The sequence below is a fragment of the Bufo gargarizans genome, chromosome 4, assembly GCF_014858855.1.
Source record: "Bufo gargarizans isolate SCDJY-AF-19 chromosome 4, ASM1485885v1, whole genome shotgun sequence".
In the NCBI taxonomy this organism is placed as follows: domain Eukaryota; kingdom Metazoa; phylum Chordata; class Amphibia; order Anura; family Bufonidae; genus Bufo; species Bufo gargarizans.
In genome coordinates this window covers 335,120,922-335,148,762 of record NC_058083.1, presented here as the reverse complement: position 1 = coordinate 335,148,762, position 27,841 = coordinate 335,120,922, and positions in this window count along the sequence as shown.

Sequence of the window (27,841 nt, the reverse complement as noted above, 5' to 3'; positions counted from 1 at the left end):
ATCCGACTTTCGATTGGAGATCGGCCGAGATCCTCTCGTGGTCACCGCAGTGTGGGGCTAGTTGCATCCATGGGCCTGTCAAGTTGCTGTGTACTTCCTCGGACTCTCTGTTGCCTCCTGAATACGAAGAGTACCGGGATGTATTCGATAAGGTGCGCGCGGTTGCCCTACCTCCGCACCGCCCATACGATTGTGCCATAGAGTTACAATCTGGTGCCGTTCCTCCTCGTGGCAAAGTCTATCCACTGTCGGTAGCGGAGAATGAGGCCATGGAGGAGTACGTGAGGGAGGCGCTTTCACGCGGACACATTCGCAAATCCTCGTCCCCGGCAGGGGCTGGATTTTTCTTTGTGAAAAAGAAGGGCGGTGAGTTGAGGCCTTGCATCGATTACAGGGGTCTCAATCGCATCACGATCAAGAATGCTTACCCGATACCCTTGATTTCCGAGCTGTTCGATCGCCTCAAAGGGGCCACGGTCTTTACCAAACTCGACCTGAGGGCGGCATATAACCTGGTAAGGATCAAGGCGGGCGATGAGTGGAAGACCGCGTTTAACACCAGGACCGGTCATTATGAATCCTTGGTTATGCCCTTTGGGTTGTGCAATGCGCCCGCAGTCTTCCAGGAATTCATCAACGATGTTTTCCGTGACCTGTTGCAGCAGTGTGTGGTGGTCTATTTGGATGACATCTTGGTATATTCTGAATCCATGGAGGCCCACATTATGGATGTCAGACGAGTGTTGCAACGGTTACGAGAGAACAGGCTGTTCGGTAAGCTTGAGAAATGCGAATTTCACCGATCCCAGGTAACCTTCTTAGGTTACATCATTTCCGCTGAGGGGTTCTCCATGGATCCTGAGAAGGTTTCGGCTGTCTTACAGTGGCCCCAGCCCAGTGGTCTCCGTGCCCTGCAGCGCTTTTTGGGCTTCGCCAATTATTATCGGAAGTTCATCAGGGACTTTTCTATGCTAGCCAAGCCACTCACGGATCTGACCAGGAAGGGCAGTAATTTCCAGGTCTGGCCGCTCGAGGCCATCCGAGCGTTTGAGGCTCTAAAGTCCGCCTTTGTGTCGGCTCCGATTCTGTCGCATCCCAACCCTGGGTTGCCCTTTGTCCTCGAGGTGGACGCGTCTGAGACGGGAGTAGGCGCCCTCCTGTCTCAGCGTAGAACACCAGAGGGTCCTCTGCTTCCTTGTGGGTTTTACTCCCGGAAACTGTCTTCCGCGGAGTGCAACTATCAGATTGGTGACAGGGAGTTATTGGCCATCGTGCAGGCCCTTAAAGAATGGAGGCACTTGCTCGAGGGTTCGGTGGTTCCGGTTCTCATCCTGACGGACCACAAGAATCTGACCTACCTTTCTGAGGCCAAGAGATTGACACCACGTCAGGCCAGATGGGCTCTGTTCTTGTCACGTTTTAATTACGTGGTCTCCTACCTACCCGGTTCCAAGAACATCAGAGCGGATGCCTTATCACGGCAGTACTCCGAGCTGTCCGGGGAGGAGTCGATTCCGACTTCGGTCATACCTCCGAATCAGATCCTGGCCGCCATTCGCACCAGCCTGACCTCTCCCCTGGGTGAGCGGATTTTGGCGGCTCAATCTGGTGCTCCCTCTGGGAGACCCAACGGCAGGTGTTTTGTGCCTGAGGAGTTGCGCACTCGGTTGTTGCGAACCTACCATAACTCCAAGGCCGCGGGGCATCCTGGAAAGAATCAGCTGTCCTGGGCTGTTTCACGTCTGTTCTGGTGGCCTTCTCTACGTTCCGACATCGCCGCATATGTAGCGGCATGCTCCGTTTGTGCCCAGAGTAAGTCCCCTCGGCACCTTCCGTTGGGCCTGTTGCAACCCATAGCCACCGGGGAGCGCCCATGGTCACACCTGGGGATGGATTTCATTGTGGACCTCCCTGCATCCCGAGGCCATACGGTCATTCTCATGATTGTGGATCGGTTTTCCAAAATGTGCCACTGTGTTCCTCTCAAGAAGTTACCCTCTGCACAAGAGTTGGCCACGATTTTCGCCAGGGAGGTCTTCCGGTTGCACGGTTTGCCCAAGGAGATTGTGTCAGATCGGGGGAGTCAGTTTGTGTCCAGGTTCTGGCGCGCCTTTTGCTCCCAGTTGGGGATTCATCTCTCTTTCTCCTCGGCCTACCACCCTCAGTCCAATGGGGCCGCAGAACGATCCAATCAGGCCTTGGAGCAATTCCTTCGTTGCTATGTCTCCGATCACCAAGACAATTGGGTTGACCTCCTGCCTTGGGCTGAGTTTGCCAGGAACACGGCAGTGAACTCTTCCTCTGGGACGTCTCCCTTCATGGCCAATTATGGGTTCCAACCTGCCGTGTTACCGGAGGTATTCTCTCCCCAGGATATTCCGGCTGTGGAGGATCACCTTTCCGTCCTACGTGCTTCTTGGGTACAGATCCAGAGGTCCCTTGAGGTCTCTGCGCAGCGCCAGAGACTCCAGGCTGATCGCAGACGAGCGCCCGCTCCTTCCTACCAGGTCGGAGACCGTGTATGGTTGTCCACCCGCAACCTCAACCTTCGAGTGCCCACTCCCAAGCTGGCGCCTCGCTTTGTTGGTCCCTTCCGAGTGCTTCGCAGGGTAAACCCGGTAGCCTATGCCCTTGCGCTTCCTCCTGGCATGCGGATCTCCAACATGTTTCATGTCTCCCTGTTGAAGCCATTGGTGTGTAATCGTTTCACTTCCTCGGTTCCTCGGCCCCGTCCGGTCCAAGTGGGCAATCGTGAGGAATATGAGGTGAGCAATATCCTGGACTCACGCCTGGTCCGCGGTCGGTTGCAGTTTTTGGTCCATTGGCGTGGTTATGGTCCAGAGGAGCGTTCCTGGGTTCCCTCCCCAGATGTCCATGCTCCTGCTTTGCTCCGAGCCTTCCACGCACGCTTCCCTCAGAAACCGTTCCTTACTCCGCGGAGGAGGGGCCCTTGAGGGGGAGGTACTGTCATGGTCTTACCGTCTCACTGTTCTCCTTCGTTTGACATGTGCTGGCGGCCATCTTGGTTTCTGGGTTTCTTGTAGCCTCCCACCCTGCGGCTTCTCCTTCCCACTGGGAGGAGCTGGATGCCTAGCTCATATATATAGGAGGTCTGTGGCTTCAGTTCCTTGCTTGGTCCTCCTGTGTTCACATGCTTCTAAGACTGCTGCTGCTTCTGGTTCCTGATCCTGGCCTCGTCTGACTACCCCGTTGGTTCCTGATCCTGGCTTCGTCTGACTACCCCGTTGGTTCCTGATCCTGGCTTTGTCTGACTACCCTGCTGGTTCCTGATCCAGGCTTCGTCTGACTACCCTTCTGGTTCCTGACCTCTGTCTACGCAAGACCCTGCTTCGGTTTAGCCATCCGTTTGGACTTTTGCTTACGGCTTGATTTTCTATAAAGCCTTCTTATTTTCCACTTATCTCTTGTTGTACGTCTGGTTCATGGTTCCTTGACATTATGTTGTCACTGCAATCCCAAATGTTGGAACTCACACTTATGAGATCACCCGGGAGGGCAGGGGATCCCAAATTGTGCACCGAAACCGGTTAAAGCTCTGCCTGACACCAGGACCCAGTGCCGAGAGTTCTAAATCTGAACCCCCTGTGTCAGAGTCATCGATACAGCCCGAGGATCCTATGCAGGCTGTCCGAAATCTAAGGTATGACGCTGATCCCATGCATTGGCTTCTGACACCATGGTTGAACTTGTTGGTGCCCGCTCCGGCACCTACTGTACCTTTACTTCCAGAAGAGCCGGTTCAAGATGCCCCGGATCCAGTTCCCCCTCTAGTGGATCCTGTTGTTCCTGTTGTTCCTGTTGTTCCCGTTGTTCCTGACCAAGGTCTCACGGATGGAGATCCTCCTGTTGCTCCTCTCTCTTCTACCTCGGTGCTAAGGGAAGAGGAAACCCCTGTGTTGAGAAGATCCACCCGGATGACCAGGGGACGTCCGCCAGTCCATTTAAGAGACTTTGACTATGCTGGTGGTGTCTCCTCCCGAACAGTTACTATCGGAAATAGCCTGCTTGATGTTTGTGCGCAAGAATGGACTCCTCCACGTGAGCCCTTGCCTGTTCTACACCCACGGGGAAACCCTGTGTAGTTCCTTATTATACTTCAGTCAAGAAAAATAGACTAACCTGGTTCACCTTAAGTCCGCTGTGCCAGGTCAGCGGCCGTGCCTAAGAAGAAAAGAAGACGCCCCTTTTTCTTGCGTCATTTATTGCAAATGTTATATTTTTGTGTGAAATAGTTGTTTATTATATTTATAATGTAATGTTTAAATTATGCATCAGCTTATGTTGGTTCAGGCATGTGTGTGAGTACGAGGCCTTACTCACGTCAAAGTCTGGGGGTGTGCAGCATACGGGTAGGCTACCCGACACTGCTAGATTTGAATGTGTAGTTCCCTTTAAGCCAGTCAGGCCGGTTACCGGCAATCCTTATCACAGCCAGCAGAGGGAGCCCCCAGTTCAGTATAAATAGGCTAGGGCCTAGCTCAGGAAGTTGAGAAGTTTCCAGACTCAGTGCAGAGAGGGTTCCCCTCCTGAGTCCGTATGCATAGAAGTCAGAAGGGCATAGCTAAACAGCCTGAAGACACAGAATACCACAGAGGCCGATCAGATAAAGCAGGAGGTACTAGATAAGGACAGCTTCAAGGATACGCCAGATAGAGGGCATTAGACCTTGGAGAGAAAGTCACATGTTTCAGGACCAGTCAGGAATAGTGTGCAAGCCGCCTGTACTGCATCTCCTGTAATCAACACTCTGTATAAAGCATTGCTAAGACCGGCCATTCTGTACTTCCAAGAACCAGCTGTATTCCAATAGTCACCAACTGTCTTTCATGGAACTGCGCTTCCAACTGCGTCCATGTATTATACTCACTGATATTCAGTAAAGTTCCAGTTTTTGTTGGCTATCCTATGCTTGCTTCATTCTTCTACAATACCATACACGGCGTGTCACCGTTTAATTGACACTGGCGTCACGAACTTTTAAATACCTGCCTGTTCCAGTATTTGCCCCAATTGAAGACGACAGTGGATCCCAGGTTAGTGAGTCAATCTGCACTACAAAGCCCAGCATACACTACTGACCCCCTGGGACACTGCAGAGTCTGTAAAAATATTTGCTTGTTTATCTTGTGCCATTTTACATGCTTCAGAGATTGCCTTCAACTCAGCCTCCTGTGCTGACATGTGAGGAGGGAGTGGTTCAGCCAGTACTACCTCATGTTGCATGACCACTGCATATCCAGTATGAAATCGGCCATCCTCACCCATGTATCTGCTGCCATCTACAAAAAAACTCAAAATCAGGATTTGTTATGGGTTGATCATGTACATGTGAAAAGCCATAAGTTTCTTGTTGCATTAATTGGACACAATCATGTTCATCGGTATCTTGTAATTTCTGATGTTGTTCTGATAATGTCTGAATCCGAAATTGGTAGGAGAGTTGCAGGATTCAGAGTAGTACATCTCTTGAAAGTAATGGACTCAGGCTCCACTTGTGAGTTCCGTTTGAAGGCTCTCACAAGCGGCCCCGAACGGATCCGTACTGCCCTAATGCATTCTGAGTGGATGCGGATCCGCTCAGAATGCATCAGTCTGGCACCGTTTGTCCCCCCGCTCCGCTCAGCAGGCGGACACCCGAACGCTGCTTCGGGTGTCCGCCTGGCCGCACTGAGGCAAACGGATCCGTCCAGACTTACAATGTAAGTCAATGGGGACAGATCCATTTGAAGTTGACACAATATGGCTCAATTTTCAAACAGATCCATCCCCCATTGACTTTCAATGTAAAGTCTGGACGGATCCGTCTGAGCAACTTTCACACTTAGAATTTTTTCTAAACTATAATGCAGAACGGATCCCATCATCTGCATTATAGGAGCGGATCCGTCTGTGCAGACACCAGACGGATCCGCTCTGAACGCAAGTGTGAAAGTAACCTAAAGAACATTGCAACCGTAGTTGGCGTGCGATGGATATGTGCTTTGGTTGCACCTGTCTTGGGATACCTTGGATGTCATGAGGGGTCTGTACCACCAGGGGATAGTCAAGTACAACTTCAGAAGCTTTTTCCACCATCAGCTGTACTGTCGCAACCGCCCTGACACAGGATGGGGTGCCGCGTGAGTCTGGAAGAGATCTGGCAGAGAAATAGGCAATCGGCCTTTGTCTGTCCCTATGTTTCTGTGTCAGGACTGAGGTACTATGGCCACTCAGTTCTGAGCCGAACAGGTTAAAAGGCTGGTCATAGTCTGGTATGTCCAGTGCCAGTGGTGACAGGATTGCCAGATTGAGTGAGTAAAAAGAATCCTCTGCAGGGCCGCTGATTGAAAAAGGGTCAGAGGCCAAGCAGTCATAAAGGGGTTGCATCATCATGGAGGCATTCTGGATCCAAGGTCTGCATTGGCACATTCTGAGGGGCCCCTGAGGGAGTGGAATTTCCTTCACAGCCTGTTTTCTTTCCTTGGTGAGGTGCCGGGCACCTTCTGACAAACAGTGACCAAGGATTGGCAAAACTGCAGCTTGTCTTTGGAAGACTTACACCCCATTTCTGTCAGGAAGATCAACAGTGACAGAGATGCATTTTTACAAGTGTCATAGTCAAATAGATCATCAACCTATTGTAACAAAACAACCTGATCAGGTACCCACCAACCTGTCAGGACTGATTGGAGGGCTTGAGTATACATGGTGGGTGTGAGTTTTGAGCTCCTTGCGGCAATACTGTCCATGTATACTGTTTACACTTAAATGTGAATGCGAAAATATATTGACATGTCACGTGGGTAGGGACACTGAAAAATGCATTTGCAAGGTCAATCACAGTATAACACGAAGGTGTGTGGGTTTGGAACAATTGGAGTCTGCAGGACAGTAACCTCATTGACTTCCCGTAAGTCATGCACCATTCTATAAGTCACAGGCTGGCCTTTTACTGCTTTCTTTTTGACCGTAAACAGTGGCGTTGCAAGGGGGGTGTGGGCCGCACCGGGTGACACCAGTTTGATGGGGTGTCACCTGCCCCCACCGGCCACCACACTGACTTACTGCAGTGCAATTTAAATATGATAAACCATTTAATTAATCACCTACGTAGGTCTGGCTGGCGGCTGCTACTGTCTTGCCTGGCCAGCCTACGTGTGCCGTGCCGTGCGTGCGGCGCTCAGGTCCAAGGAGGCGTAACTGAGTCCATCAGTGGGGCCGCGGCGGACGGCAGCGCCTGCGTAGCTGTCTGGAGGACTCTGGATGGAGGGAGGCGAGGAGGCGAAGCTGCTCTGCTGTGACCTGTAAAGCTGCCTCTCCAGGCTGGCAGCAGAAGAACACAGAGAAGACTGAGTGAGGCACAACTCAGCCCAGAGGAGCTGCTGAGTTGATTGGAGAGGGGGGGGGGGGGGGCGACTGTATTGTAAAAGGGGGGGAAGAGAAGAGATGGGGGACAAAATGTACAACATGTCTGTACCATGGAGCCTGGAGGGGAAGAAAATAAATGTGCCACCCATGGGGGGGGGGGGGGGGGAATGACATGATGAGGGGACCCGGGACAATGATGAATGGAGGGACAATGTTGGAGTCTGTGCCATGCGGAAGGGGGGGTGACATCATGTCACCCCCCCCCCCCCCATTTGGCATAGACTCCAACATTGTCCCTCATCATGTCACCCCCCTGATGGTGCAGACTCCAACATTGTCCCCCATTAGGGAGCATAATGGACGGGGGTTGACAGCTGATATGAGGGGCATGATGTATGGGGGCTGACAGCTGACATGGGGGACTGACATGACGGCATGATGGCTGACATGAGGGGCATGATGGATGGGGGCTGACGGCTGATATAGGGGCTGATTTGAGGTATGATTAACATTGGGGGTCTGACCTGAGGTATAATGGAAAATATTGTTTCTTATTATGCTCCTCTAAAACCTATGTCCGTCTTATAGGGCGAAAAGTACAGTCCTCAAACCAGCGATTGAAGCAGAGCGAAGATACCAGGACCACACAGAGGAGAAGCCAGCTGCTGCAGACAGAACCAGGACAAGGTGAGCTGCGGGGGGGGGGGGTCGCTAAGATGTAGCTTTGTTTGTGTTGCCAAAAAATCCTTGCACCTGCCCTGGTCACGTCCACGTGACAGCAGTGACTCACTCACACAGGTGGCCCGCCCAGTGTCTTCAGCTTGTCGTCCTCCTCCAGTGGCCAAATCCCGCGCCTGTGCCGAGGATCTGGATGTTCGCGCCTGCGCACTGGTTTCCCGATTACTGGCAGAAGCATCGGAATATCGAGTGCGCAGGCGCAGGCCCATACAGTGACACTCCTGCAAGCACCGCAGCCTGCCTACCTCCTGACTTTGGCAATAGCAATATTTTTACTGCACAGTACGTGTCCCCTATATTTATATGTAATAAATAAAGAGTCCCACAGTACATAATATGGGCAAAATATACCTAATTACATAACATTCCCAATAAATAAACTTATTTTTTATGTGAAAAAAGGCTATTTTACATTTTTATTAGTGATACTCTTTGGTGCCAGGTGGTGTACCCTGGCATTTTTATTATGGTATACCACCTGGCACCAAAGTGTATCACTTTAAAATAAAAAAATAAAATAGCAATTTTTCACATAAAAATAGGTTTATGTATTGGGAAAGTTATGTAATTAGGTATATTTTGCCCACATTATGTACCACATTATGACACCATTTTCTACCGCACCGGGTGACACCAGCCCTAGCAACGCCACTGACCGGAAACAGGGGGGTGTTTGCGGGAGAATTAGTCACCACCAGGACCCCCATTTGAACATACCGGTCAATCTGAGTGACCACAGATTGTTCTTGTGCATGACTCAAGGGATACTGACGGACTTGGGGTGGTGTACATCCTGGTTTTAAATGTACCATGAAAGGAGTGACTTCTAATCTGTCAATATCAGTTTTACACTTTGCCCACAATTTGTCGGGGTCTGGCCGCAGGTACTGCTCTAATTGCACCACGGTCAACCAATATTAACAGGACAGAATAAATATTGAATAAATCGAAAAAAACAGACCCCCAAGGTGTCATAATAATCACCAAAAAATGAAACAGATTTTCGTATATATGGAAATCCAGAAGACTTTATTATAAATATATATGAACAATACATGCATGCATAATAAAAAAGGCAGCACAAGGCAGGACACACAGATGAGGAGCAGGACCCAAGAAGAGGCCGGGAGATCAGTGCACAAAAATAACAACAGGGAAAAAAGAATGCTAGCTAAAAAAGCATACCTCAAAACCTCATGACAGCAACGCCCCAAACAAAGTGCAAAGGAGGCAATTGTAGAGATTGAGGTTAGAGTACAAGGACAAGATTAAACATACCCTGAGTGGTGCAAAGATCTCTCGGCCGACTTCTGACCCAACGCCGTTCCGCTAGTAAACCTGGCTTTTTCTCGGGATATGGAAACATGTAAAAACCTCTCCCCTATATAGTGCCCACACAGGTGTGTGGAAGAAAATTAAGATTGCAGGACCTGAATGACGCCACCAATGGAGTTGAAGCTCCAGTAATTGAGGACCAGTCAGTGGAGGCAAAAGCACCTAGTAGGGGCAGGACTAGACTGACAGAGCGATCATGTGAACAAACACTTGACCACAGTGTCAGAAATGTGTCAGAGGGCATGCCCAGACTCCACCAGAAGAGCCAATCAAAAGCACCTAGTAGGGGCAGGACTAGACTGACAAAGCGATCATGTGAGCAAACACATGACCGCACTGTCAGAGATGTGTCAGATGGCATGCCCAGACTCCACCAGAAGAGCCAATCAAAAGCACCTAGTAGGGGCAGGACTAGACTGACAGAGCGATCATGTGAACAAACAGGTAGGTAGGAACTGAACATAAGATAGAATAAAATAATAAGATAGAATAAGATAGAATAACACAGTATAATAGGACATAGAGTTAACTCCTCATTATACTACTCGATAATAGGTGACTACATTGCGCTGTGGACAGGTGGATTACACCCCACCACACGGCGATGATATATTGCAAGACCATGTTCAGACTCATCATAATCAAAAATCACACCATGGACAATTAAAGGGTGCATACCATATATTGTGAAAGGGAATAGTGGCACAAGTGCCAGTATCCCAAAGCAGCAGCTGACTTAGCTTGACATAAAGTGCTAATGCGTGAAGCCTGCCTCCCATTATAATAATCGTTGGTGTACAGTGGGTTATACCAGGGTGCCAGCACATTGCTGACACCCTGGTATAAACGGCTGACATCGGTGATGCGATGTCAGCCGTTTAACCCTTTCCATACCGCGGTCCGTACGGACCGCGGTATGGAAAAGGTTAACAGCTCAGGGAGCTCCCTCCCTCTCCCATCGGAGGGCTGCTGTGCCTTTGCAGCCCCCCGATTGGAGAGGGAGAGAGCTCCCAGGCAGCCCCCCCAGAGCCCCGTCCTTACCCTTCCCCGTCTGCGCAGTTCTGACCATAACTGAGCAGACGGGGAAGGCTCCCATGGCAACAGGACGCCTGCTCAGGCGTCCTGCTGTCCATGGTGCTGAACAGATCTATGCTAAAAGCATAGATCTGTTCAGTGTAAGTAAAATATAGTACAGTGCAATATATATTGTACTGTACTGTATTATACAGACATCAGACCCACTGGATCTTCAAGAACCAAGTGGGTCTGGGTAAAAAAAAAAGTAAAAAAAGTGAAAAAAAAGTAAAAATCAAAAAACACATTTATCATTGATTAAACATGAGAAAAATAAAATTCCCTACACATGTTTGGTATCGCCGCGTACGTAACGACCTGATCTATAAAACGGTCATGTTACTTTTCCCGAACAGTGAACGCCATAAAAATAAAAAATAAAAAACTATGATGAAATTGAAATTTTGCCCACCTTACTTCCCAAAAAAAGGTAATAAAAGTGATCAAAAAAGTCGCTTGTACACCAAATTTGTAACAATCAAACCGTCATCTCATCCCACAAAAAATGAGACCCTACTTAAGATAATCACCCAAAAACTGAAAAAACTATGGCTCTTAGACTATGGAAACACTAAAACATTTTTTTTTTCAAAAATGAAATCATTGTGTAAAACTTATATAAATTAAAAAAAGTATACATATTAGGTATTGCCGCTTCCGTATCGACCGGCTCTATAAAAATATCACATGACCTAACCCCTCAGGTGACCACCGTAAAAAAATAAAATAAAAATAAAAACGGTTTAAAAAAGCAATTTTTTGTCATCTTACGTCACAAAAAGTGTAATAGCAAGCGATAAAAAAGTCATATGCACCCCAAAATAGGGCCAATCAAACCGTCATCTCATCTCGCAAAAAATGAGACCCTACTTAAGATAATCGCCCCAAAACTGTAAAGACTATGGCTCTTATACTATGGAGAAACTAAAACATCATTGTGTAAAACTTACATAAATAAAAAAAATTGTATACATATTAGGTATCGCCGCGTCCATGACAACCTGCTCTATAAAAATACCACATGATCTAACCTGTCAGATGAATGTTGTAAATAACAATAACATTTCTTGTTACCTTGCCGCACAAAAAGTGTAATATACAGGTCCTTCTAAAAAAATTTGCATATTGTGATAAAGTTCATTCTTTTCTGTAATGTACTGATAAACATTAGACTTTTCATATATTTTAGATTCATTACACACCAACTGAAGTAGTTCAAGCCTTTTATTGTTATAATATTGATGATTTTGGCATACAGCTCATGAAAACCCAAATTTCCTATCTAAAAAAATTAGCATATTTCATCCGACCAATAAAAGAAAAGTGTTTTTAATACAAAAAAAGTCAACCTTCAAATAATTATGTTCAGTTATGCACTCAATACTTGGTCGGGAATCCTTTTGCAGAAATGACTGCTTCAATGCGGCGTGGCATGGAGGCAATCAGCCTGTGGCACTGCTGAGGTGTTATGGAGGCCCAGGATGCTTCGATAGCGGCCTTAAGCTCATCCAGAGTGTTGGGTCTTGCGTCTCTCAACTTTCTCTTCCCAATATCCCACAGATTCTCTATGGGGTTCAGGTCAGGAGAGTTGGCAGGCCAATTGAGCACAGTAATACCATGGTCAGTAAACCATTTACCAGTGGTTTTGGCACTGTGAGCAGGTGCCAGGTCGTGCTGAAAAATGAAATCTTCATCTCCATAAAGCTTTTCAGCAGATGGAAGCATGAAGTGCTCCAAAATCTCCTGATAGCTAGCTGCATTGACCCTGCCCTTGATAAAACACAGTGGACCAACACCAGCAGCTGACATGGCACCCAGACCATCACTGACTGTGGGTACTTGACACTGGACTTCAGGCATTTTGGCATTTCTCTCTCCCCAGTCTTCCTCCAGACTCTGGCACCTTGATTTCCGAATGACATGCAACAGTCCAGTGCTGCTTCTCTGTAGCCCAGGTCAGGCGCTTCTGCCGCTGTTTCTGGTTCAAAAGTGTCTTGACCTGGGGAATGCGGCACCTGTAGCCCATTTCCTGCACACGCCTGTACACGGTGGCTCTGGATGTTTCTACTCCAGACTCAGTCCACTGCTTCCGCAGGTCCCCCAATGTCTGGAATCGGTCCTTCTCCACAATCTTCCTCAGGGTCCGGTCACCTCTTCTCGTTGTGCAGCGTTTTCTGCCACACTTTTTCCTTCCCACAGACTTCCCACTGAGGTGCCTTGATACAGCACTCTGGGAACAGCCTATTCGTTCAGAAATTTCTTTCTGTGTCTTACCCTCTTGCTTGAGGGTGTCAATGATGGCCTTCTGGACAGCAGTCAGGTCGGCAGTCTTACCCATGATTGCGGTTTTGAGTAATGAACCAGGCTAGGAGTTTTTAAAAGCCTCAGGAATCTTTTGCAGGTGTTTAGAGTTAATTAGTTGATTCAGATGATTAGGTTAATAGCTCGTTTAGAGAACCTTTTCATGATATGCTAATTTTTTGAGATAGGAAATTTGGGGTTTTCATGAGCTGTATGCCAAAATCATCAATATTAAAACAATAAAAGGCTTGAACTACTTCAGTTGGTGTGCAATGAATCTAAAATATATGAAAGTCTAATGTTTATCAGTACAGTACAGAAAATAATGAACTTTATCACAATATGCTAATTTTTGGAGAAGGACCTGTAGAGCAACCAAAAATCATATGTACCCTAAACTAGTACCAACAACACTGCCACCCTATCCCGTAGTTTCTAAAATGGGGTCACTTTTTTGGAGTTTCTACTCTAGGGGTGCATCAAATAGGACATGGTGTAAAAAAAAACTGTCCAGCAAAATCTGCCTTCCAAAAACCGTATGGCATTCCTTTCCTTCTGCGCCCTGCCGTGTGCCCGTACAGCAGTTTACGACCACATATGGGGTGTTTCTGTAAACTACAGAATCAGGGCCATAAATAATGAGTTTTGTTTGGCTGTTAACCCTTGCATTGTAACTGGAAAAAAAAATATTAAAATGGAAAATCTGCCAAAAAAGTGAAATTTTGAAATTGTATCTCTATTTTCCATTAAATCTTGTGCAACACCTAAAAAACAGTCCAGCAAAATCTGCCTTCCAAAAACCAAACGGCGCACCTTTCACTCTACGCCCCGCTGTGTGGCCGTACAGTAGTTTATGGCCACATATGGGGTGTTTCTGTAAACAGCAGAGTCAGGGCAATAAAGATACAGTCTTGTTTGACTGTTAACCCTTGCTTTGTTAGTGGAAAAAATTGGTTAAAATGGAAAACTAGGCAAAAAAATTAAATTCTCAAATTTCATCCCCATTTGCCAATAACTCTTGTGCAACACCTAAAGGGTTAACGAAGTTTGTAAAATCAGTTTTGAATACCTTGAGGGGTGTACTTTCTTAGATGGGGTCACTTTTATGGAGTTTCTACTCTAGGGGTGCATCAGGGGGCTTCAAATGGGACATGGTGTAAATAAACCAGTCCATAAAAATCAGCCTTCCAAAAACCAAACGGCGTACCTTTCACTTTACGCCCCGCTGTGTGGCCGTACAGTAGTTTACGGCCACATATGGGGTGTTTCTGTAAACGTCAGAGTCAGGGCAATAAATATACAGTCTTGTTTGACTGTTAACCCTTGCTTTATTAGTGGAAAAAATGGGTTAAAATGGAAAATTAGGCAAAAAAATGAAATTCTCAAATTTCATCCCCATTTACCAATAACTCTTGTGCAACACCTAAAGGGTTAACGAAGTTTGTAAAATCAGTTTTGAATACCTTGACGGGTGTAGTTTCTTAGATGGGGTCACTTTTAGGGAGTTTCTACTCCAGGGGTGCATCAGGGGGCTTCAAATGGGACATGGTGTAAATAAACCAGTCCATAAAAATCAGCCTTCCAAAAACCAAACGGCGCACCTTTCACTCTACGCCCCGCTGTGTGGCCATACAGTAGTTTACGGCCACATATGGTGTGTTTCTGTAAACGGCAGAGTCAGGGCAATAAAGATACAGTCTTGTTTGGCTGTTAACCCTTGCTTTGTTAGTGGAAAAAATTGGTTAAAATGGAAAAAAAAAATGAAATTCTCAAATTTCATCCCCATTTGCCAATAACTCTTGTGCAACACCTAAAGGGTTAACAAAGTTTGTAAAATCAGTTTTGAATACCTTGAGGGGTGTAGTTTATAGAATGGGGTCATTTTTGGGTGGTTTCTATTATGTAAGCCTCGCAAAGTGACTTCAGACCTGTAGTGGTCCCTAAAAATTGGATTTCTGAAAAATGTCAAGATTTGCTTCTAAACTTCTAAGCCTTGTAACATCCCCAAAAAATAAAATATCATTCCCAAAATAATTCAAACATGAAGTACACATATGGGGAATGTAAAGTCATCACAATTTTTTGGGGTTTTACTATGTATTACAGAAGTAGAGAAACTGAAACTTTGAAATTTGCAAATTCTTCCAAATTTTTGGTAAATTAGGTATTTTTTTATGCAAAAAAAAAAAAATTGGGTGACTTAATTTTTCCAGTGTCATGAAGTACAATATGTGACGAAAAAACAATCTCAGAATGGCCTGGATAAGTCAAAGCGTTTTAAAGTTATCACCACTTAAAGTGACACTTGTGACAGATTTGCAAAAAATGACCTGGTCCTTAAGGTGAAATAAGGCTGTGTCTTGAAGGGGTTAAAGTGACAAAGCCCTAATTGATTTATTGAAAATTGCTGGTCCAAAGTGAACTGTAATCATTTGCGGTGTGAAGATTATATTGTCTGGACTGTTTGCTGCTTATTTAAGCCACCGCTTGCTGTCAGTGAATCGACAGCGATTTTGCCCACTTAACCTGAGTTGGATTACAAGTGCGCCTTGTGGAACCATTTGGCGCGAAATAGAGGACTTTGGCACGAAAGGAACCAGGCGGAGTCATCGCCCAGCCAACAAGGAGGAAGAACGCTGCCCTGTCTGGAAGAAAAGGTGCCGCCTACCTGAGTCCTGGAGCTACGAGAGACCGCGCCCACCTGCTGACGCTGTACGCAGGACGCTCGGCGCCCGTAGCAACGCATCTCGCGAGATCTGGAGCGTGCATCACCGGAGTAAGTACAGACTTTAAACTTTTGCCGGCTATTCCGATTACCTTACCGGAACATTTCCGACCCCTGCCAGGGCACCGGAGTGGATCCTCTTAGGGACCAAAGACTTGGCTTAGAAAAAGTTATTACGATTGCCGCTACGGTCCGCTCCGCTACATTTAAAGGGCCATACCCACCTAGCAACGCCATTTCCGCACCTGAGGAAATCGGACAGGCGGCCCTAGTCGTGCATTCTGAAGTACCCACAGCCGACTCTAGGGTCCCTGCCACCGCAGCACCGCCAAGCCTGATGCCGCTAACCATGCTGTATTATTTTGGGGCCCCCTGGTTCCCACGTTATTCAGGGGAAGCCCACAAGTTAAAGGACTTTAGGGAGCAGATACTGGCCTTGTTCCGGCTTTATCCCATAACTGCCGAACAACAAATGGAGATCCTCCTAGCTCAGTTAGAAGGGGCCGCCCGCAGGGAAGTCATGTCATGGCCCCGCTCTGAGAAGAGTAGCCTGGAACAGATTTTTCCCCGTTTGGGCACTACATTTGAGGCCAGAACGGTATCAGAAGTTAAAATGCGTTTCTTCAGCAGAAAGCAGCGGCCTGGAGAGTCGCTCCGCGATTTTGCCCTGTCCTTACAAGAGATACTGAGAGCTGTAGTCCAAGTGGATCCTAAAGAAGCTGAGGACCAGGACCGGACTCTTAGAGAGCAATTCATTGCGGGCATAAGTACTGAGCATTTAAAGGGCCAGCTACGGATGTTGTCAGCTCAACACCCCCACTGTACATTTTTGGATTTGAAGGAATTGGCCATCAGTATACTAGGCCACAACCCTGCTCCAGGGCCAGCAGCCTTCCCTGAACCTCAGGCTTGTCAGCCAAAGACTGTTAATGTGGGGTCTGCAGGAGTCGGTCAGGCCACCCAAGCTCCAGTCATGGATGTAGTAGCAGCACTAATGGAGCAAATGAACTATCTTACTCTAAGTCTAGAGAATGTGTGCAAGAAAATAGAGGAGTTGGAGAGACCATTGTTACTAGAAGATGAAGGCCCTTTTCCTCCAAGGCTCCCACCTGCATATAGAGATCTATATCCAAAGGAACCTGATGGGCGACCGAGGTATCGGCCCAGAAGTAGAGAGCAGCCTGTCTGCCACCATTGCAAGAAATATGGACATACTGAATCAATGTGCTGGCAGTTAAACGGGCAACCCCTGAGGCAGAGGACCGCCCCTCGGGAGGTAGAACAGTAGGTCCAAAGGATCCAAGCTGGATGCCTAAGTATGTAGGCTCCTGTCCAAAAATTAATATATGTATCAACGGGATACCCTTTGAAGCCCTGTTGGACACTGGGTCACAGGTCACCACCACTCAACGGCCTGCCTTTGACAAGTTCTGGGACCCAAGTCTCCTCACCCAGCCACCAGAGTCCTGGCTAGATATCATTGCCAGCAACTGTAAGCCAGTGAAAGTGCATGGGTATTGGGAACCTACCCTTCAGGTGGGAGAAGCCACCCTGCTACAGCAAGGCGTAATTGTGGTACAGGCAGGAGATAAAGGAGGACACCCTGTGATCTTAGGGACTAATGTCCTTAAAAATTGTTACTCCGAAGTACTTGAAGCATTGAATCAAACTATATCTTCAGCCTCACCTGCTTCCAGAAGAGTTATTCAAAAGACTATTAGTGTGCTGTGTGCCCAACAAAGGTTCACCAACAAGAAAGGAGAAATTTGTACTGTCCGGATCCGGGATAACCGGCCGGTAATTCTGCCTCCAAATTCCCAGATCATCCTGTGGTGCCGTGCTGTGTTAGGGATCCAGGGCCAGGACTATCAAGCCCTAGCGGAACCTATTCCCATTGAAAATCATCCCTTCATATGGACAGCCAAGAGCCTGGTGACCGTGTCGCAAGGTAAAGTGCCTGTCCGTTTAATTAACTTTGGTGATCATCCCGTTACTCTCCTTAAACACTGCCCCGTTGCTCAGCTTTTTCAGGTGTCTTTCCAGGATGTGATCCGTCTGCCTGCCACGGAGGCGTTCCAGACCACACAGAGCAGCAGCACCCCTACAACATCCTGGTGGGAAGAACTACATGTGGGGAACGAATCCACCCCAAAGGAGCAAATAGAGGGAGCGCTGAATCTGGTGAAGGAGCACCACCAGGCTTTCAGCAAGCACTCCACGGACTACGGAGAGATCAGTGTAATCACACACACCATACCCACTGGCTCTCATCCTCCTATTAAGGAGAGACACCGACCCATACCACCTACTACCTATCAGTCCGTGAAGGAGATGATACAAGAGATGAAAGACTCTAATATAATCCGGGACAGTCATATTCCCTGGGCTGCGCCCCTAGTTCTTGTCCGAAAAAAAGATGGCAGCATAAGGTTCTGCGTGGATTACAGAAAAATGTATCAAATCACCCACAAAGATGCTTCTCCGTTGCCACGCATTGAAGAGTCCTTGACTGCCCTGGGGTCATCAGCCTATTTCTCCACCTTGGACTTAACCAGTCGGTACTGGCAAGTACCCATGGCCCCAGAAGATCGAGAAAAGACTGCTTTCACTACACCTATGGGCCTGTTTGAATTCAATTATATGCCGTTTGGACTGTGTAAGGCTCCAGGAACGTTCCAGAGGCTGATGGAACGTTGTTTAGGCCATAGGAATTTTGAGACTGTACTATTATACCTGGATGACGTCATTATAAATACTCCAAGACGTATGAGGACCATTTAAAGCACCTGGGTGAGGTGTTTCAAGTTCTTACTAAATATGGCCTCAAAATCAAGCCATCCAAGTGCCACCTGCTGAAACCAGCGGTCAAATATCTCGGGCACGTTGTCAGTGCCGAAGGAGTACAGCCTGATCCTGATAAACTTGCTGCTGTCCGCAACTGGCCTACTCCTACGACCGTGAAAGAGGTGAAGTTTTGCAGGGTATTACAGGCGTTTCATCCCGCATTTCGCACACATTGCGGATCCCATCTAGGAACTCTTGAGGGGGCATCCAAAGAAGAGCCCCAAAACTCCTATTCCTGTTGAATGGAATGAAGAACGGGAAATTGCCTTTCAACTCCTAAAGAAGAAGTTGACTGAACCCCCTGTTCTGGGTTACTCAGATTATCAGAAGCCATTCCACCTCTACACAGATGCCAGTAAAAGAGGCCTGGGGGCCGTGTTGGCTCAAGTGCAAGATAACAAAGAAAGGGTAATTGCCTACGCCAGCAGATCCCTATAGGGAGCTGAAAAGAACGACCAGAATTACAGTTCTTTCAAGCTGGAGTTTCTTGCCTTAGTGTGGGCTGTGACCGAAAAGTTTAAAGACTATCTCGCTGCCACACCATTTGTTGCCTTCACGGACAATAACCCCTCGGCGCATTTGAATACAGACAAATTAGGGGCACTGGAGCAAAGATGGGCCTCCCGCCTTGCCAACTATGACTTTACTGTGAAATACCGGGCAGGCCGCTCCAACGATAACGCTGATGCTCTGTCGCGGCTTCCCACTACAGAGGGCCCCAGATGAACCAAAAGATGCCTGGGAAGAGGTGGAAATGCCAGCGTTCTACAATAAATTTACCCAGCAGGATAATATCCGTACTGAAGATCTCCCTGCTGCTGATCCTCCCTCATCAGATGGTCCTGAGTCCAGGAAGAGTGCAGACCCAGAACTAGCGAGACTGTGGAGACATCGCCACCAACTATTCCTTCAAAGAGGCCTTTTGCTCAGAAGGAGTCTGGATCCAGTGTCCTGTGATAGAGTGTACCAAATTCTCCTGCCACGTCGGGATGCCAGCCTGGTGCTGGATATGTATCACAACCAGACCGGACACTTCGTGTACATAAGACTGAGGACACCATTCGCAGAAGATTCTATTGGATTGGGATGAGAGAAGATATGGAGAAATGGTGCCGAGAATGCACTGCCTGTGCTGTGGGGCGAACTGAACGCCATGACCAGAGGGCGCCTCTCCATCCTATCGTAAGTAAAACTCCTTTAGAACTTGTTGCTATTGACCATGTGAAGTTGGAGCTGAGTCGCTCAGGGTATACTTATGCCATGACTATTATTGATCACTTCACCAAGTTTGTCGTAGCAGTGCCTGTGAAAGACCTGACAGCCAAGACTACAGCTGAGGCGTTCTGGAAGCATTTCCTGTTGCCCTACGGCTGCCCAGAAAGGATCCTCACCGACCAAGGGTCTGCGTTTGAGTCGCAGCTGTTTCATGAGATGTGCCTGCTGCATAACTGCCAGAAAGTCCAGACCACCGCCTATCATCCGCAAGGTAACGGACTCTGTGAAATGAATAAGACTCTCATTGAAATGCTGAGAGCAGTACCCCCTGAGACGAGGGGTGATTGGCTTACTCTGTTGCCGCAGCTCATGTACACTTACAGCAACACCATCCATTGTTCCACCGGTTACACCCCGTTCTATCTGATGTTTGGCCGACAAGGGAGATTGCCTGCGGATCACTCCCTGGGTGTACAAGTACCGGATGTGATCAACCCACTGCCCAGGACGGATTGGGTAGTGGAACACCAAAGGCGTCTCCTCAATGCTAAGGAGATCGTCCAGGAACGTATGGAGATTGTTCGAGAAAGGAAGCAAAAAGACTATGACCAGGCTGCCCATGCGGAACCCCTGGCTCTTGGAGACAAGGTGTGGTTAAAAAACAACCACCGGACCAGCCAGGGCTGTCTTTACCAAGGGGCAAAAGGGGCAGCTGCCCCGGGCCCAGTTGCTCCTGGGGGGCCCAAGGCAGCTGCCTCTTGAGCCCTGATAGTCACTGCCCCGGGTGTCAGGCTGTCAGCTCTACCAGGAGTCCAGGCATCATGATCGTACTGTGTTAAAGTTGTGATTTAGGACCTTAATGACATCATCACCATGTGACCAGTAACCTAGCAATTACTGGTCACATGGCTATGAGGTCATCACAGGTCCTATCAGGAGTGTTGCAGAAGTTAACTGTGGAGCTTTTTTGTGTGAAGATTACATCAGAAAAGGGTGACACTCAGGGGCTGTTATGTTAATATGCTGTAAACTACTGTATAGTGGGGTGCTTTATACTGTGGGGGGCTGTATACTGTGTAGTACTGTATACTGTGTGGGGCTGTATACTGTGTGGGGGCTGTATACTGTGTGGGGGCTGTATACTGTGTGGGACTGTATACTGTGGGGGGCTGTATACTGTGTGGGGGCTGTATACTGTGTGGTGGTCTGTATACTGTGTGGTGGGCTGTATACTGTGGTGGGCTGTATACTTTGTGGTGGGGTGTATACTGTGGGGGGCTGTATACTGTGTGGGACTGTATACTGTGTGGTGGGCTGTATACTGTGTGGTGGTCTGTATACTGTGGTGGGCTGTATACTGTGGGGGGCTGTATTCTGTGTGGGGCTGTATACTGTGTGGGACTGTATACTGTGTGGGGGCTGTATACTGTGTGGGGGCTGTATACTGTGTGGGGGCTGTATACTGTGTGGTGGGCTGTATACTGTGTGTGGGGCTGTATACTGTGTGGGGGGATGTATACTGTGTGGGGGGATGTATACTGTGTGGGGGGTTGTATACTGTGTGGGGGCCTGTATACTGTGGGGGGGGGCTGTATACTGTGAGTGGGGGCTGTATACTGTGGGGGGGCTGTATAGTGTGGGGGGCTGTATAATGTGGGGGGCCTGTATAGTGGGGGGGGCTATACTGCTGTACTGTATACTGTGGGGGTCTGTATAATGTATACTGAGGGTGCAGTATAGTGTGGAGTGCTATACTGCTGTACTGTATAGTGTGGGGGGCTGTATCCTGTATTGTTTGGAGTGCTGTATACTGTGGGGTGCTGTATACTGTGGGCTGCTATACTGCTCTACTATATACTGTGGGGTACTGTATAGTGTGGGGTTCTATACTGCATACTGTGTGGTGCTGTATACTATAGGGTGCTATACTGCATACTGTGGGGGGCTGGGGTGCACTGTAACACTAGGGTGAACCGAGCCCTGGTCTCCTTCCTGCAGAGCGGTGCCCACTTCCAGCCTGAGCCCAGCTGCCCAGAGCACTGATCCTGAGCCGCTGGAGTCTTCAGTACTGTAAGTATTTACAGTCATTCACTGGACTCTACCAGATGTGTGGATTTTTTGTGTGTTGTGGTGGAGGGCGTGATTGCCTGCTAAGGTGTGGGAAGGCGGGATCCAGGGGGCCCAAGTAAATTTTTGCCCAGGGTCCAATCAATATTAAAGACGGCCCTGGGACCAGCAAGTTGGACAGCAAATGGGAAAGGATTCCCTATATTATTACTGCCATCCCTAATGCTGCAGCACACATCTATCAAGTCTCCAGAGAAGGAAAAGGTTCCCAAGTTGTCCACAGGAACTGCCTCAAACCTTGTATAGAAGGAGAACCAGCGGCAGAGGATATGGAGCCTGAGCCTTCTAAAGAGGAGTTGCCGGCTCCACCTATGGACCCTATGCAGGCTGTGGAGAACTTGATCCATGACAAAGAGCCGCTCCACTGGGCCCTCACGCCCTGGTTGAATTTAACGGTTCCTGCTCCCGTTCCTGTCTGCCCTCAGCCTCAGGACACCTTACCCCAGAGAGCCCCTGAAGAAGCTCCAGAGGCGGTGGGCTCCTCTGACCTTCCTGAATCTGGGCAGGAAGAACCCCTGCCAGTAAGGAGGTCCACCCGTTCTACTAGGGGGCACCCACCTGTGAGGTTTGAGGACTACATTATGGGCCCAGGTAGCCCCTCACGGGAAACCCCTGTTTAACCCTTTGCAAGCCTGGGTACGGACTCATGTGATCCTGTGAGCCTCCAAGGACTTATGGTTGTTTGCGTTTTTGTGGGCTGGTTACATTTAAAGTTTATAATGGACTATCCTGGTTTATTGATATGCTGCACCAGGTCACGCCCCTGTGCCCTTACATATCCTGAGAGAAGAGAACGACGCCCCTTTTCAACACTCCTTTCAGTGACACTATTCGTCAATTTTTATATTGTTAATGTGGTGATTGCTGGTATGCATGTTCTCATTTGTCTTTCAGGCTGCCGCTTCCAGATGGGCGGACCCTTCATGTTGCGCCGAGGACGGGCAACGTCATAGCGTGGGTGTATGTAGTGTCCCACTAGGTAAAGGTGGGCACTACACAAAAGGGGTTAATGTGTTTACTGCCTTACTGTTATGTGTATGCATTTCCTGTATTAACTGGGTGTCAGGCCTGTCAGGGTGCAGTTTAGCCTCCCAGGTGTTAGAGGGAGCTAGAGAGCCCTAGTTATATATAGGACGGCCCAGACAGGGGAGAGGCAGTGTATTCCAAGGGACTAGAGGAGTAATCTAGTCAGCCTGAAGCTCCTGAGGCTAAGGATAGCTCAGTTGAGATACTCCAGTTGTAAGACAGCACCTCCAGGGAGAAACCTGCAGCCGCCTTTTCCATCCAGCAGTGAAGACAGCTAGGAAAATAAGGTATTGTAACCTAGTCAAGTGCCAATACTGGAGGAAGGATTTTATACCAAGGATTTAAGCCAGCATCTAGGCATCTGGGCCTTGGGATCCAGCCAGCTAGAATAGCTGTCGGGATAGAGCAGCACTGCACTGCAAAGCATTAACTATATACCCTCCAAGTATCTTGCAAGATAGAAACCTGCTGTTACACAAACCTGCTGTGTATTTGGAACTGTAAAGGACTGCATTATCCTCTGTAACTACATGTACAAAGTTGGACTGTTTTCATCAAGTAAAGCAACGTTTGGTTCACCAACTGTGTGCTCATTTAATCCTCCTACAAATCGGTGTGCCACCAGTTACAGACACTGGCGTCACGATCCTTAAAGGGACCTTACCTAAGGCACTCAAAACACCTACAACATCCACAGAGTGTGCCCCAGAGGAACTAGTGTCTGCCTCTCTTTCACTGCCGCATGCCTGCCCAGGGTTCTCCTCAGAAAAGTGAGTAACCCTCGATTGCCCATACCGTGACCTCACTGTCACTATACCCTGCAGGTCTGGCGTGTTGCAATACGACCAGCATATGACCCAAACAGGTCCATAATGTATCCAAACAGCACAATGCACAAAAAGAAACTCTGTGTGGAACCATGGCTCCACTGGTATGGTCCTCCGCTATAGTAGGCGTCGTCGGTGGTGCTAGAGATAAATAAAGAGAGCACAGTATGTTAAAAACTGGGGAAAACCACAGACAAAAAATTAAAATCAAGGGACCCGGGATGAACAGAGGAACCCCAAGAGAACTCAGAGACAGGCAATATTGGTAGAGGCATCCATCACGGAATGTATCCGTTATAGAAACGGGGCAAAGGAGCGGTCCTCATTTAAACCGCTAGGTGTCATACTGTCTAAATCATAAATCCAGCGTACTTCTTTTTGCGCCAAGATATTCCTCCAGTTACCACCACGTGGTGTCATGTATACCCTATCGATCCCACAAATTCTGAATTGCGAGCTATAACCGTCGTGAAACAATTTAAAATGTTTGGGAATCGTTTTTAATAAGGTCACATCATTTTCATCTTTGGCAGCCTCAATGCCCAGGACATGTTCACGTGTCCTCCTCTTAAGCTCCCTAGATGTCAGCCCAACATAAATACGTTGGCATGGACACTTCCCCACATATATCACACCTGGAGTATTGCAAGTAATAGCATGTGTGATATTGTATTGTTTGCCATTGGTGAATGGATTGCTAAAGGAAGTAGTCCTGTCGATATTAGGGCATGCCACACACCTCCCGCATGGGGTGCATCCCCATTTGGGACCTTTTGAGTCGGGGTTTAATTTGATCTGATGGCCTGGATGGTAACTGTTTACCAACAGATCTTTTAGGTTTTTAGTGCGTATGTACGTAATGGAGGGACAGGTAGGTAGGATTTTTACCAAGACGGAGTCTAGTTGTAAGATCTCCCAGTACTTTGCTAGTGTATCTCGAATGGATTCCCACTGCGGATTAAACGAGGTGATAAAACGTATCTTGTCCGCTTGACTGTGTCGTTTGCGATTTTTGGGTGATTCGAATTGTACCACGCAGAATGTTTGGTCCAGCTCCAGGTGTAAAGCTACAACCCGGGTTAAAACATCTTTGGGGGTGTCAGTATCTACATGTGAGGTACCATCCTCATTAACCACCTTCCGTCCGCACGTTGACTATAAACGTCCGGGAGGTGGTTCTCTTTTTCTGAATGGACGTTCCAGAACATCCATTCATTAGGTATTGCCGCGTCCGTAACAACCATCTCTATAAAAATATCACATGACATAACCCCTCGGGTGAACACCATAAAAAAATAAATGAAAAGCAATTTTTGTCACCTTACATCACAAAAAGTGCAACACCAAGTGATCAAAAAGGTGTATGTCCCACAAAATGGTACCAATAAAGCCGTCACCTCATCCTGAAAAAAATGAGACCCTACATAAGAAAATCTCTCAAAAAAGAAAAAAAACTATAGCTCTCAGAACATGGACACATTAAAACATAATTTTTTTGTTTCAAAAATGCTATTATTGTGTAAAACTTAAATAAACAAGAAGAAAAGTATACATATTAGGTATCGCTACATCCGTAACAATCTGCTCTATAAAAATGTCACTTGACTGAACCCCTCAGATGAACACTATAAAAATAAATAAATAAAAACTGTGCTAAAACAACCAATTTTTTGGTCACCTTGCCCCATAAAGTGTCATAATGAATGATCAAAAAATCATATATACTCAAAAATAGTACCAGTAAAACTGGCACCTTATCCCCTAGTTTCCAAAATGGGGTCACTTTTTGGGAGTTTCTACTGTAAGGGTGCATCAGGGGGGCTTCAAATATGAGCCCCCAGTGCCTGTAGGACGTCAGTACCCAACAAATTGAATCAGATTTTTTATTTTACTAACAACTGAGTCACCAATGTACTGTCTTTGATTTTTAACTTCATAACTATGGTCTCTGGGATGAATACAACTTCCCCTGTGAACCCTGATACGGGGACACACTGTGTGCTTATCTGCCATGGCTTAATATAATCAGGATTGAGTACTGTCTTGTCTACCCCCGTCTCTATTAAGAAAGGAACCTTTTGGTTGCCTACCTGGACCGTTATCTCAATTTGGCAGCCCACGGCTGCTGCAGTCATGGCAGATAAGGACACTGGGTTGCCGGCTTCCTATTGTGAGGTCACCGGACAAGGGGTGTGCATTGAACCCTGGTTCTGCGAGTTCACCTGTTGTTCTTGAGGGGTTAACCGGCAATTTCTGCTTATGTGACCAGGTTTGCCACAATTGTAACATCTGAAGTCACCCCTCCTCTGTCTGGTCTGTCCCTGTTGACCAGACCATGGTCTCTGTTGTCCTTGTACCATATTGATTTTTGAGGATTTGGTAGTGGACATGTCTAGTTCCAAACACTTAGCAGCAGAAACTAACTGAGGTAGTAATGTCACCCTCGATTCAGGCTTACATGCCTTCAGTTTTGTCTGGAGGGCAGGTCTCAGTCCCTCCATGAAAACAGATGTCAGTAACTTCTGTCCCATAGGTCCAGTGGTATCCCAACCCATGTCCACCCACACTGTCCGTAGTCTAGACTCAAATGCCACTACGTCTTCTTTAGTCTCCTGTATTATGTATTTTAAACTATGGGCACTGTCATCTTCCTTTGTCCTGGCCCAGCTACCAAAAATTTTGCAATATTCTATGTCTGATGTGTCAGTTTTTTTCCCAGGCAGACCATGAGGACTGGTCAGTTTTTACCCTGTCAGTCAGTAACTGTTCTTTTAGAGGTTGATGGTGATTCTCCCATTTTTTAGGCCACTAAGTAATTTAAGACAGCCCATGTCGCCCTATATGTGGCTTGCATCTGTTATAACATACGGTGGGCAGGCATATTGTCAATGGGTCAGGAATTCTACCTAAAAGTCCCATTTGGTCCTTAGGACTCCATGGGGAGTAAGACAATATGTGCTTTTGCACATATTGGACTTGACCACCGGGTGGTGGTGCCTGAGGGTTTGATTATCTCCCCCATCTCCTGGTCCCCCACCTCCATCTACTGGTGGAGGTGGAGGGACTTGTGGGGTGAATCCGGTACGTATGGTGACCAGATAGAGTCCTGTATGCAGTCTAGGTCGGGGTGCCCCACATACTCTACAAATTCCGTCCAGTCAGGATTCTGGTTTCCACACATTGTACATGCCCAACCTGGTCTATCCATCGTCCCAAAATATGATGGTGGGGGAGCTGAAGGTGGCAGACATATTTTCTTTTCTGTCTCACTGTCATTGTCATGTTTTACACTTGGGTCATAATACAAATTTCCTCCAAATGTTACATTTGGCCATTTCTCATTCTTCACTTTCTCTGCTGTCTGACACCAACATTCCACAACATCCTCACATTCCTGATCCTTCACCCAGCCACTATGTGTTCTTTTGAACCTTTCTCAAACTTTAGAATCTAAGTTACCATGTTTCATACCCGCCTTCTGTAACACCTTCTGTGTCTTTTTCTTGTCTTGATTCCCTTCTGAATCTTCAACTATCTGTTTGGCTAATTTGTACCTCTCATGTATACTCTGCGTATTGCCCATGTCTATGTGTTAAGAATTTCTCTATCATACCTCTGAAATATCTACAGTTATTACTGTAGACCCATCTAATCTGCTTCCTTATAGTGACTTCCCCATTAATCTCCTGTTAATGTATTAACTATATTACAGATTAGGAAAACTCTATATTGTCTTAACACTTTCTCAGAGAACTCCACGGTTCACTATTTCCTCTGTGGGCATTTTCTGTGATACGATACAAAATCCAAACAACAACCAGTCCGTGAATCACAACACCAATAACCAAACCAAATGTTTCCCAAGACCAATCAAATATTATGTCTCAGCATAATATTACCATTCTTACCATTTTAAAAGGCTTGACCGTCAGAGAAACTTCAATAGACCCACTGTCCCGGACCCAGGTGAAGACACAGGAAACACAGATATATTTGTGTAAGAATAAGCTTCTTACCTTACAGCTCTGTTTGTAGTATCTGTGAGTGCTGGTCTCCTCCTGTTGCAGCTGGAACCGTAAGGTCAGAATTCACTCGTCAAACCCCACATTTGGGCACAAAAGAAATTGTGGGGGCAATGATCCCTTACTCTTATTTATGCTGAGTTCCAAATCATCACTGCCCATAGATTCAGTAATGGGTACCCATTTAGAATTGATTGACCGACACTCAGTGATCAAACAAGTCTTTGTTTATTCAAGAC